The sequence below is a fragment of the Coturnix japonica genome, chromosome 2, assembly GCF_001577835.2.
Source record: "Coturnix japonica isolate 7356 chromosome 2, Coturnix japonica 2.1, whole genome shotgun sequence".
NCBI lineage: Eukaryota > Metazoa > Chordata > Aves > Galliformes > Phasianidae > Coturnix > Coturnix japonica.
In genome coordinates, this window is record NC_029517.1 from 113,081,038 (window position 1) to 113,091,572 (window position 10,535).

Genomic DNA, 10,535 nt, shown 5'->3' on the forward strand with positions numbered 1-10,535 from the left:
TGGTGATTCTATGATTTTGTGAATCATTCCTATTTCACTATCAGGACATTTTAAGTTTAGATATTTGATCCACGGATTTTCACTTGCTGTAAAATTACAGAATGGTAACATCTCTATACATCTCCATTTGTATAAATTACTTCAATTTCATGGCACTAATCCTCTGATTTTGTGAACCTTACATGGACTCTCTGCCAGAAAGGAAAGAACTATGGGGAAAAATCACATTTTAATTGAGAGAACTCTTACATAAAATATTTCTACTCTTACATAAAATACTACAGAGAGCATTTTATAGCAAAGCATATTTTCAATGAAATCAGAGAAGTTACTGCTTTTAGCTAGGAAATATTTGCCAGGGAAATTACTACAATGACAAAAATTCAAACTGTTGAAATTTCCATCTAAGTCATCTTAGTTTTTGTCATTAATGTTCACACTGTGCAGTATTTCACCTGTGCAAGGGTTGGCATTTCAGTGGCCAGTAGAATAATTATTTAGAGCATGTAAGAAAAGAATGGAATGGAGATTTCTTCCAAGATTCTCTTTCAAGAGCATCTAGAAATACTGATAAGCCTGACATTGAAATGAAAGTGACTTTTTATTTCCAAGGGATATTTATTTTCTACTAGAAATAGTAAGGATTCTTAGCTTAACACCAAAATGATGCCAAATTAATTGCAAAATATCTTGTCTGAAGCAATTTCTTGGTTTTCTTGGTTTTAATAATACTAATTTTGGACTGAAGTAAAATTAGACTGGAGTGGAAAACACATATTTAAAGTATCTGGTTGGGAGATAGAAGCACCGATCAGAATCTGTCTGATTCTATCACTGATAACAGTGTTGATAACAGCTATCTATCTCTGATAATAGTAGTATGAGGAGTCATATAAGTAGGAGGAAGTACTTCAAGCTATGAGCAGGAGAAAACATCTTTGTGTTCTTTTTTGTTTCTACCACAGAGTAAGTGTGGTGAGTTTGTAAAGCTTCAGCTTTACAAAAGAAATTGCCTTCCCAACTACACTCTTAATAAAATTGTCATAAATTTTAATTAAGAGATGCTTTGAATGAAACAGAATATTTTCATAGAATAATAGTTTCCTGCTGTCTGACAATTGAAATAAGATTTATCTTCAAAGCAGAAGATATTGATTGTGCACTATCACAATAAATGTATTATTTCTTTTATGAGGTGATTGATGATGCTGAAATGATTTTGTTTGATGGATGTCAGTGCACAGGAGAGACGGTGGTTTCATGCGACGTTACCAAATAGATTTCTGAATAGTTCAAATCATAATTGCCCCTTCTGGGGATCAGAAACATAGGGAAATTTTAGAAAATAATTTATGATTCTTTCATAGAATGGATTTTACATTGGAAATGCCATATAAATCAGATAACTTTTAATCAATGATTTTCTAACTACTTAATTACAATAATTTATGTTTTTATGTAAATGTTTCCTAGTAATAAAATAATTTGGCTAATAAATCACAATAAAGAATATGTTTGTCCTCAGAGTTTCATTCAACATTCATGCAGAGTTTCTATGAATGCAGAATGCACCTGCTGCTGCCATCCATGTGTGCGTTTTGGGGGTAAAGCTTCATTTGTCCATGAGTTTTGTGGTGCTGTTTCTGGTGTCCTTCTCCCAGGGCTGTGAGAACCTCATTTATGTCTCAGAAATGACTAGGAAGTATGGGACAGAGTCTTAGTTTGATCCATTTCCTCTTTATAATCATCCACCACTAATTCATCCTTTCTCAGCATATGCAGAAAGTATTTGAAAGTATATTCCTTTAAAGAGGTGAATGAAGAAACTCATTTTTCCTATGGTGACCATTTCATGCTGAAAGCTGTAAGTGAAAAAACAAGAAGAATCCTAACATCAGTTTCACTTCATTTTTCAGTTTATGTCTTATTCCTGAGGACTTGGTGTATCTTCACAAACCGCTGAATCCTGATTGGTTAGTTTTACTTAGGCCTATCTAATTTGAACAAAAATATGCAATCATATTGGGTAATAAATTCAATAGTTTTGTCTTTATTTTTACTTCTCTAATTAATTTGTTGAGGTTTTAACAGCTGTGGAAAAAATTTTTGTTTCCTGCATACTGTTATGTATTATGGAGGGTTGGTAACCTTACAGAAACAAAATGAGAAATAATGGTAATATATAAGAGTTTTCAGACATTTATTTGATTGATTCCAAATTCTTTGAGTTTTCAAAGAAAGCTAGGTGTAGATATGAATATGAATAAAGTGTTCTAAAAAGACTGCAAACAATCTTGTGTAACATACAGAGCATAGCAGGTCATGGCATGGTCAACCAGATGTAGATCAGTGTTGTGGGTGCTCAGCAACACCATCCTGCTAAAGAAGTTAGTGCTTATGTTCCCCAGTAGGTGACCAGGGAGGTTCTGGTTCTCCAGAGGCAGATCATTTATGGCAAGAACCTAATGAAAGACAGTCCCCCATCATAAGAGTCTTAAAAACAATCTAAGGTTTCTTAGTGATTAAACACTGAGAGTAGAGATGGAGTCTTGGGCCTACCAGGGGTGACTCTTGACAAACTATTGCATCCCTCCTGCTGCTGATGCAAGGTCAGAAGGAAGGGACAGGGACAGGAATAGGGTGGTATGTCTGGTATTTCTACTTCCACCAAGCACCCTCTTGGCATACATCTTGCTCTCCAAGTCTGTGCGGCACTGCTGTGTAATTGAACTGAATGGGTACAAAACTGTCTTGTCACCTGTACTATAGTGGAGTATATAGATGTACTGAAATTGGACCATGAAGTGAGGAGATGATAGCATATGAGGGAAGATGAATACAAGACTTCATTTCTGCTTTTAAACCCATCTCTGTTTCCTTGTTCCATGAGAAGGAGCAATCTTGGCTTTTCAGGGCCTCATGGCAATGCAAATTTCACCTCCTCTTTGCTCACACAACAGCAGCAGGGATGTCACCAGCCTTTGCTAGGGGCTCAGCCTACCCCTGAAATCTCCCACCCGGCAAACCCAGCTCCTTTCATCCATGGGGGAAAGGTAGAGCCGAGCCCCAGTGACTACGGAGACTCTCACTGGTCCCACCGCATCCTGTACTGCCGAGGGCCTGGCAGCCAGGCGGGCTCTGCGTGGGGCCACAACACTTCCTGGACCCCCGTCACGCTTGGCGCCTGCCCCCAGGGCTGCCGCCGCTGCTCCCCAGCCGCTGTGCGCTGCAGGCACAGCTTGTTCCTCATTTGAATAAAACCATCATCAAAACCATTCGGTTGAGTCAGCTATTAAACCACTTAATTCCAAAATTCATACCATGGGTGATTTAGAAAGGACAATTAAAAAGCCAGGGAATGGTCTCTATGGCTTTTTTATAGTGAACTTCATCAGCTTGGAGTGCCGCTTGCCATCAGCTTTGCTAATAAAAGTCTTGATACACAAATTGAAATAGTGTTTTATAGGTGCCTGCTTTGCTTCCCCTCCTCTAGCCCAGTCTGTCAGAAAACACTTTCTTGGTTATAAATCATGCTTTTATTTTTTTTTCTTACTGCAGATTTAGGACCAGATTACAAGCGGCCATGACAGAGCCAACAGGAAAGGAGTGATGATGCAGCTGCCCAATGGGATTCACAGGGCTCTTTACAGTGGGGTGTGAGGCTGCCTGAGCCATGTTGGGAGCTCACCATCAAAGTCATGGAATGACAGAGCTGGGGAATAAACCAGTTTTGTCACCGCACTGCTGCAATACTGCCACTGAACATAAATCCTCCTTAAGATGGGAACAAGGCTCACCCTTGCCAGTCAACAGCATAGATGGTGGGACCTACATCTACAATTAAGTTGGGCAAAACCTTGCTTTAGTATCTATTAATTCCAGATTAATTAAACTGAGAAGTGTGTGACTAAAACTATACAAAGCTCAGCACAGAATTAATCTGAAATTAGTTTTGTTCTCATGCCGTTCCCCTGGTTACATCACGTTTGTATCATGCTATGGTCTTCTTCCATAAGGAGCCTGCATGAACCTTGCATCTTGTATACTCTGGTATTTGGTCGAGTAGTGGGCCCAGATTGCTCCATTTGTGCTCCCATCTGTACTTGGAGGCCAGACTGCCCTGGGAAGAGAGCTCCTTGAGAGGTCCTTGTGTTTGGCCTCAACCACTGAGATCATGACGTGTAGGGCACAACAACAGGTTGCCACCCCAGATAACCATAAGCCCATGCTCTACATTGGATAGCATTAGCAGAGGTGTGCTTCCTTGCAATTTCTACTCAAGTCTGGTTTTCCACTTCTCTCCCTTTTCCGTTTCCTGTTGGTGCAAAGTCCCAAGTTCCTAACCTCTTACACACAAGCACATTTCCCCCCCTCACTGGGAGGTGCTGCACAATGAAATCCATGTAGCAAGAGCTCAGTTGCTGTGTGCTGGAGCAGCACAGATGCTAGCCAGTTTTCTCACCCACACCCCTCTCCGTGGGATTTCTCAGCACACTTGCTTCCCAGCTCCTGCACTCAACATGTGGTGCAAAGTGTAGGGGAATATCCGGGTCTGAGGCCCCATGGAGTACATGAGGACTCCTCCTGCCTTGTATTAATATTACTGACAGTGAGATCTGTGGCATTTTGATTGCTTTGGAGCTCCAGTCCTGAAACGCCTTTCCCTCTGCTTGCTTATATGAGCCTCCTTTCAGCTTTTTGTCTTCACTTGAAAGAGAAGGCAGAAAAAAAAAAATCTTTTGATGTTTTTGAGAACATTGCAAGATATTCTCAAGAAAACACCATTTCATTTGCTCAGGCTCTTGTTCATACAGGCTTTCATGACTTCCAGGATTGACTATTTTAATTTGTTCCTGGTGGTGTTCCAGATTGTTTGCTAAACTGGCTGCAGATGGTTGTGAATGTTGCTGCTGCCAGAATTGTTACTGGGACTTGATCTGCAGATCGTATTTCTCCAGTCTCACGTTCCCTCTACCCCAGTGCCTGTTAAGCAGCATATGGCTTTAAAATTCCTTTACTGACTTATAAAGCTTGCAGTGGCCCTGATTCTTTTTTACTTTCCTGACCTTGTAACTCCTTAGACTTTCGTTTGTGCTCACAGCTTGTCTGATGTAATGTCCACTGGCAGTTCAGAGCCAGCATTCAGAATCCAGCATTGAGCATGGCTTGGGGTTTTGCTCCTTGTCATGCTTTTCTGCAGTGAAGTGAAAGGAGTAGAAATTTTCTGTTTGAATTGCCTAATATTTAAATGATTATCCCAAGCTTTACACTAAGCTTTTCTACATATAAGTATGCACAGTCACAGGTACTCACAAAGTCAACATACAGACCATACACTACTCCCTTAAACTTAAAAAATGCAAACAAAGATGATTTGATCCCTGGCTGACATATAAGAGAAGAGGTCTAATAAATCCTGGAGAGCCAATTCCCAACTACTTTGTGCAAAGTGATCATTCCTTGCAGGTTCATGGCATGAAAAATCAAGGACTGCTTTTTGTTTGTGTGCCCTCCAAACATTGAGTGCTGAAAGCTTAGGAGTGTCACTCATAGTTAATTCTGAGTAATTGCTTTCTATCAGCCCTATGCTGTCTGAACTGAAATGCAGGTATTTGAAAATATGACCTTGCTTGGGTATGCTTAATCCCATAGCATTTGTTTCCCCTGTAGTCCTGCTGCTCGTTGCCATCTCTGCTGGATACAGAACCAAAGGCCACAGGAGAGAACTGGATTCTCTCTGGAAAGGGGTGTACTTGTAGAACTTCTGTTGACAATTGTGCTGAATAAATGCACTGTGGGTGAAATTTTCTATTTGTTGAAATCTGTGGGAAATCTGTGGGTAGCTTTGTAACAATTGATAATTTAAAGAGTGAGGGTTAGAAGCAACTTAGGTACCTAAGATTAGAAAGTGCATGGAAAGAATCCTTGTCATCGGTGACTCAGGCCAAGATTGTTCTGGGGGGCACAGAGATGTGATTGGGAGTGTCACTGTTTTAGGACCTCTGTCTCATCCAGCAATTAACTGCCCTCCAAGCTGAAGCACTTATTTCTGTGACGATACATGAGCGTATCTGTGATCTGCATAGCTCTGACTTTGCAGATCTCTTTTTCTTCACAGTCTCCTCAGTACAATTCTCTTGATGACCTTTTATTCCATCTTTCTATAAACTTTCTTCTGTTCTATTTTCTGGTCAGCCCTTTCCTGTGGAAAGGCATTTTACTGCTCATGGTTCTTCTTGAGTTGCCATCATTATGGAGCTTATTATTGAGTTACTATCATTATTATTAATAATAATATATATTATTATACATACACACACATGTTTTTATATATTCATATTATGAAACCATGACTCTTGTAGAATTTCATTAATAAATAAATTATTTTTTAAAAAAAATGAACAGGAAAACAAGTGAAAGAAAAAAAAGGAAAAAAAAAAACTGAAAACTTATCTCCACTGCCCTTTTACTTGACTGTATTCTGGCCGTCTTGCTTTTGTATTGTTCTGTCAAAGAGATGGAGAAGAGAGGGAAGAATGAATGGACATACCAACACTTCTTCATAAAAATCCTTCTCTCAAGAGAATTGTCTATATTACATAAAAATAAGTCAAAGTTTGGATTACTTTTTGGAGCATAAAATATATTAAGTTTATGCCTGTATGGTAAATGTGCCAAGAGAAAATTGCAGTACTTTATAAAAAATTAGAATGCCCTATCAGAGTTTATGAAATATATGGAAGGGAGCTGAAGCCATAAGGCAAGGAACTTAAGATACGGGACAAGAAAATTCATTAAAGTTCATGACAATTTACTGCTGTGATGATGAGGCCAAGTGACTTATACAGTCCCCAAGGATACAAGCAGGTCAGCTTGGAGAAACTTTTCAGCTTGGAGTTACTTTTCCTCAGAGTGTACACAGCTATAAGTAATGTAAGTATATGTGTCATACATTTACAACAGCTTTTTAAACAAAATGTTTCTCAAATGGAAAAAGGGAAAGGAAAATGACGTAAAAGATTAGATAAAATGATTTGATAGTTAGACAAGTTACTTTGCATTCACAAAGTTGAATCTCAGTATGCTTGAGTGGAAAAAGAAAAATGGATGTAGAAGTAATCTTTAATCCAATAGATAGGGCCACAACAAGTGTTACAGATGGAAGTTCCGGCTGGATGAAGTAAGCAAGAAACAAGAAGTATACTCTGAGCAGAAAGGGGAAAAAAACAACAATAGACCCCAGTGATATTGCCTAAACAATTCTGAATGGTTTTCTGGAAGACTTGCTTTTACTCAACATCAGTTTTACTTTAGTCACACATGTTACTAGACTCTCTCAGTATGTGAAGCTTGGACAAGATGCAGTACTCTGTGATGTGCAGGAGAACGCATTAAAAGAGGCGGTGGTCCATCCTGACCATAAATTTCAGCAATTTGGGAGATGGTTTGCTGTGTCCTGCCAGGCTTCTTCACACTTTCTTCACACATAAAGGTGGAACAGCAACAACCCTGAAGGATTATTTTTATTTGCCTTTAAAAGGACAAAAGCAGTGAATGCCAGTATTTGTTTTACAGAACTAGTTAAAACACATTTCAGCAAATCTTTTCAATTGTCTTAATGGAAGTTAAATACCTTATCACTTCCAAATAAAAATGTCTAATTTTCGTGTCTTGACTTCTACTAAAATGTTGTCCCTATGAGCTTCTCTGGGGAATTGTGGCTTGGATGCAGTGTTTCCATTTTTCCAGTGTGGTTTAGGATCTCCAACTGAACTAGGTCTTTAATGATGTTTCAGCTTCAGGAATGTCTATGGTGTATAACAGAAAACTTCAGCAGCTGGGGCAAGTGTTATCTGAACTCTCATGAGGCACTGCTATGACTTCTGTGGCTGTGAAGCAAAGCTTAACTGATCTGACCTGAAATGCTTTAACTAAACAAAACATCTCCCTTGGAGTCAGTGTTGAGCAGTAAAGACTCAGAAGCCTCTAGGAATATTAATATTTCCTCAAAGTAAAGTTCAGTTTTGCAGAAAATGCATTTTCTATGAGAAAGCATTCATGGAAATTTCCTGGCTAGTTTTATTTAAGAACAAGAGAAACAGCTCTTAATTGAAAGGGGGAGCATGCCAAATATTAACACCCCTAGGGACAGCAAAACTGATTAAATATGTTTCTAGGGCTCTGTTTTTGATCCAAGGGAAACTACATCAACGACATACATGTTGTTTTAAGCTTTTTTCTCATTTTTATGAAAAAGTGTCTGAGTAAAACAGCATGTTCTTTATACTGGGGTTCCATTCCCTCGGGTTACTCTGATCGTGCTCACAGCTGCTCTCTTCTCTGTGCAAGCAGACGTGCCAGCAACATGAAGGCTAGGAGAAGCAATGGGGAAGAAAACACTGCAGTGTTCCTTGTGTACACCTGACTAAATGCCAGGTCATGGTGATCTCGACAGCTGAGTTCCCTTGCACGGGCATGATGATGGTTACCTTTGACTCCCCATGTGGCTCTTACTTTTACTGTTTTACAATGCTGGCTGTGGCTCTGAAAGCATGAAGGCTTGTCAAGGCCACTGTTGTCCTCACTGATGTGTGCCTTCTGGAAGCCACAGCTGAACCAAACTGCCCAGCTGGGTGGTCATAGTGGGTGATGTAGGATGTGTAGGTAGTGGCAAAGTCTTGCTGCTACTGATAGAAGTGGAAAATGCAGATTTTCATTGGAAGTCTTATTTTGGCCCCTATTCAGTCGCTCAAAGAAAGCTCAGCTACTTAAATATCTCTGGATCTAGATGCAGGGTGAACAGAAATTGTTTTCTTGCAGTGATGTAAATCAGATATAACTTCTTTTTTATGGTGTAAGTAAGCTTCAATGCAAAGATGCTTTTTCCTCTTAACTGCACACAGATTTGAATTATGTGAGGCAGTTTGTAGGATTCGCACATGGTTCAGAAAAGTATAGACTTAATGAATGCAAGACATGAGATTTCAAGGAGACATTGAACTCTGCATGTTGAGCCAATGCTAGTGCCTCTTATATTCCTGGTTTAATAAATTTCACCTCTTCAGATTTATTTTCCTTTATGTGTACATGTGAAGTTATCCAGAAGGAAGTATGACAAATATTAATTCTATTTTTAACATAAAAGTCTTCATTAAAGTTTATACCTGAATGTCTTAAAGACTTCCTCCAGATAATAGTTGCTTCTAGGTAGACACAAATTACATTAAAATGCAGTAGCTAATATAAAGAAAATAATTCTGATCTTCTGTCAACTCTTACTGCTTGTATATCCACCAACTGCACTATCGGAGTCATTAAAACATCTTAGCACTTGCTATACCAGGCCCACCTGCTCCAAAAAATGTGCACCACTGATCAATATAATCTAACAATGATAAAATGATGTGGATCTATTGAGACTGCTCTTGATACTGAAATACCATTAACCAAGGTTTTCAAGTCTCCACAACCAAGATGAAAAAGCAAACATCTTGGGTTTTATCCCTTGACCTACTATCACTGGTGCACATGCTGAGAAGCATAATGTGGCATCTCTGAGAGCAAATCTGCATGTCTTTAATACAGATCTGTAGCTTTTGATAGCAATCAGATGGTCTACTGCAGCACAGTGAGGTGCTGTAAGGAGCCATAATCAGTGTCAAAATTGCTTGAGTTGTTCTAACTTACTGATTTTAAACCTGTAAGATGGGCTATAGCAATGCTATGGTAATAACTGTAATATCAGCTGTCTTTGTACTCAGTCAGTTGCACAAAACTGGATGATTTTTCTGGAAATATGTTAAGTATTCATATGTATATGTGTTCATATATTCTTTTTTGAAATGAAATTGCTATGATGTCCAACTGACATAAATGTGGGTATGGTGCCACACTCTTTACTGGTACTTATTCCCCAGAAAGGCTGACGGATAATTGTAACTCTGGCAAATATATTTCTTTAGGTTACTTTAAGGCTGAAAGCTATAGGTGTAAAGCACCTTTCAAGAAAACAAATGTCTCATCCAAAAGTCACATGTAAATGTAGTCAAAAGTCAAATCTGAACTTCATTTACAGTACAGAAAAGCAGAGCTGAGGTTGCACAGTCCTGTTCTGTAGACAGCGTCCTGAGAAAAAGCAGAAGTTTGGAGAATAAAAATCATTCATCCCCAAACAGCACGTTCTTCTCATCACTGAACATAAAACTGGAGAAGCAAAAAAGACCGGCAAAGTGTTTGTTTACTTTTACCACTAATTTGTGGGTGACTAATTGAGAGCAGTGTGTGACAGTAAGGAACAAATGCGTCATGTTTATATCATATAACCCGATGAAATGATCAAAGACAAGCCAAATCATTTACAGGAGGCTTTTCGTGTGGCAAAGGGTTTCAGAGCAGCTTTGCCAAAATGCAGCTGATCTCTGTAAGAGGTGTCTTCAGCTGATCAGTGGCTGATCCTGGTCTCCTCATAGAAGACTCATGAGTGTGTCTTCTGCATAACAGGGCTCATTCCCTAAATCTGGCTGTTCTTGTCTTTC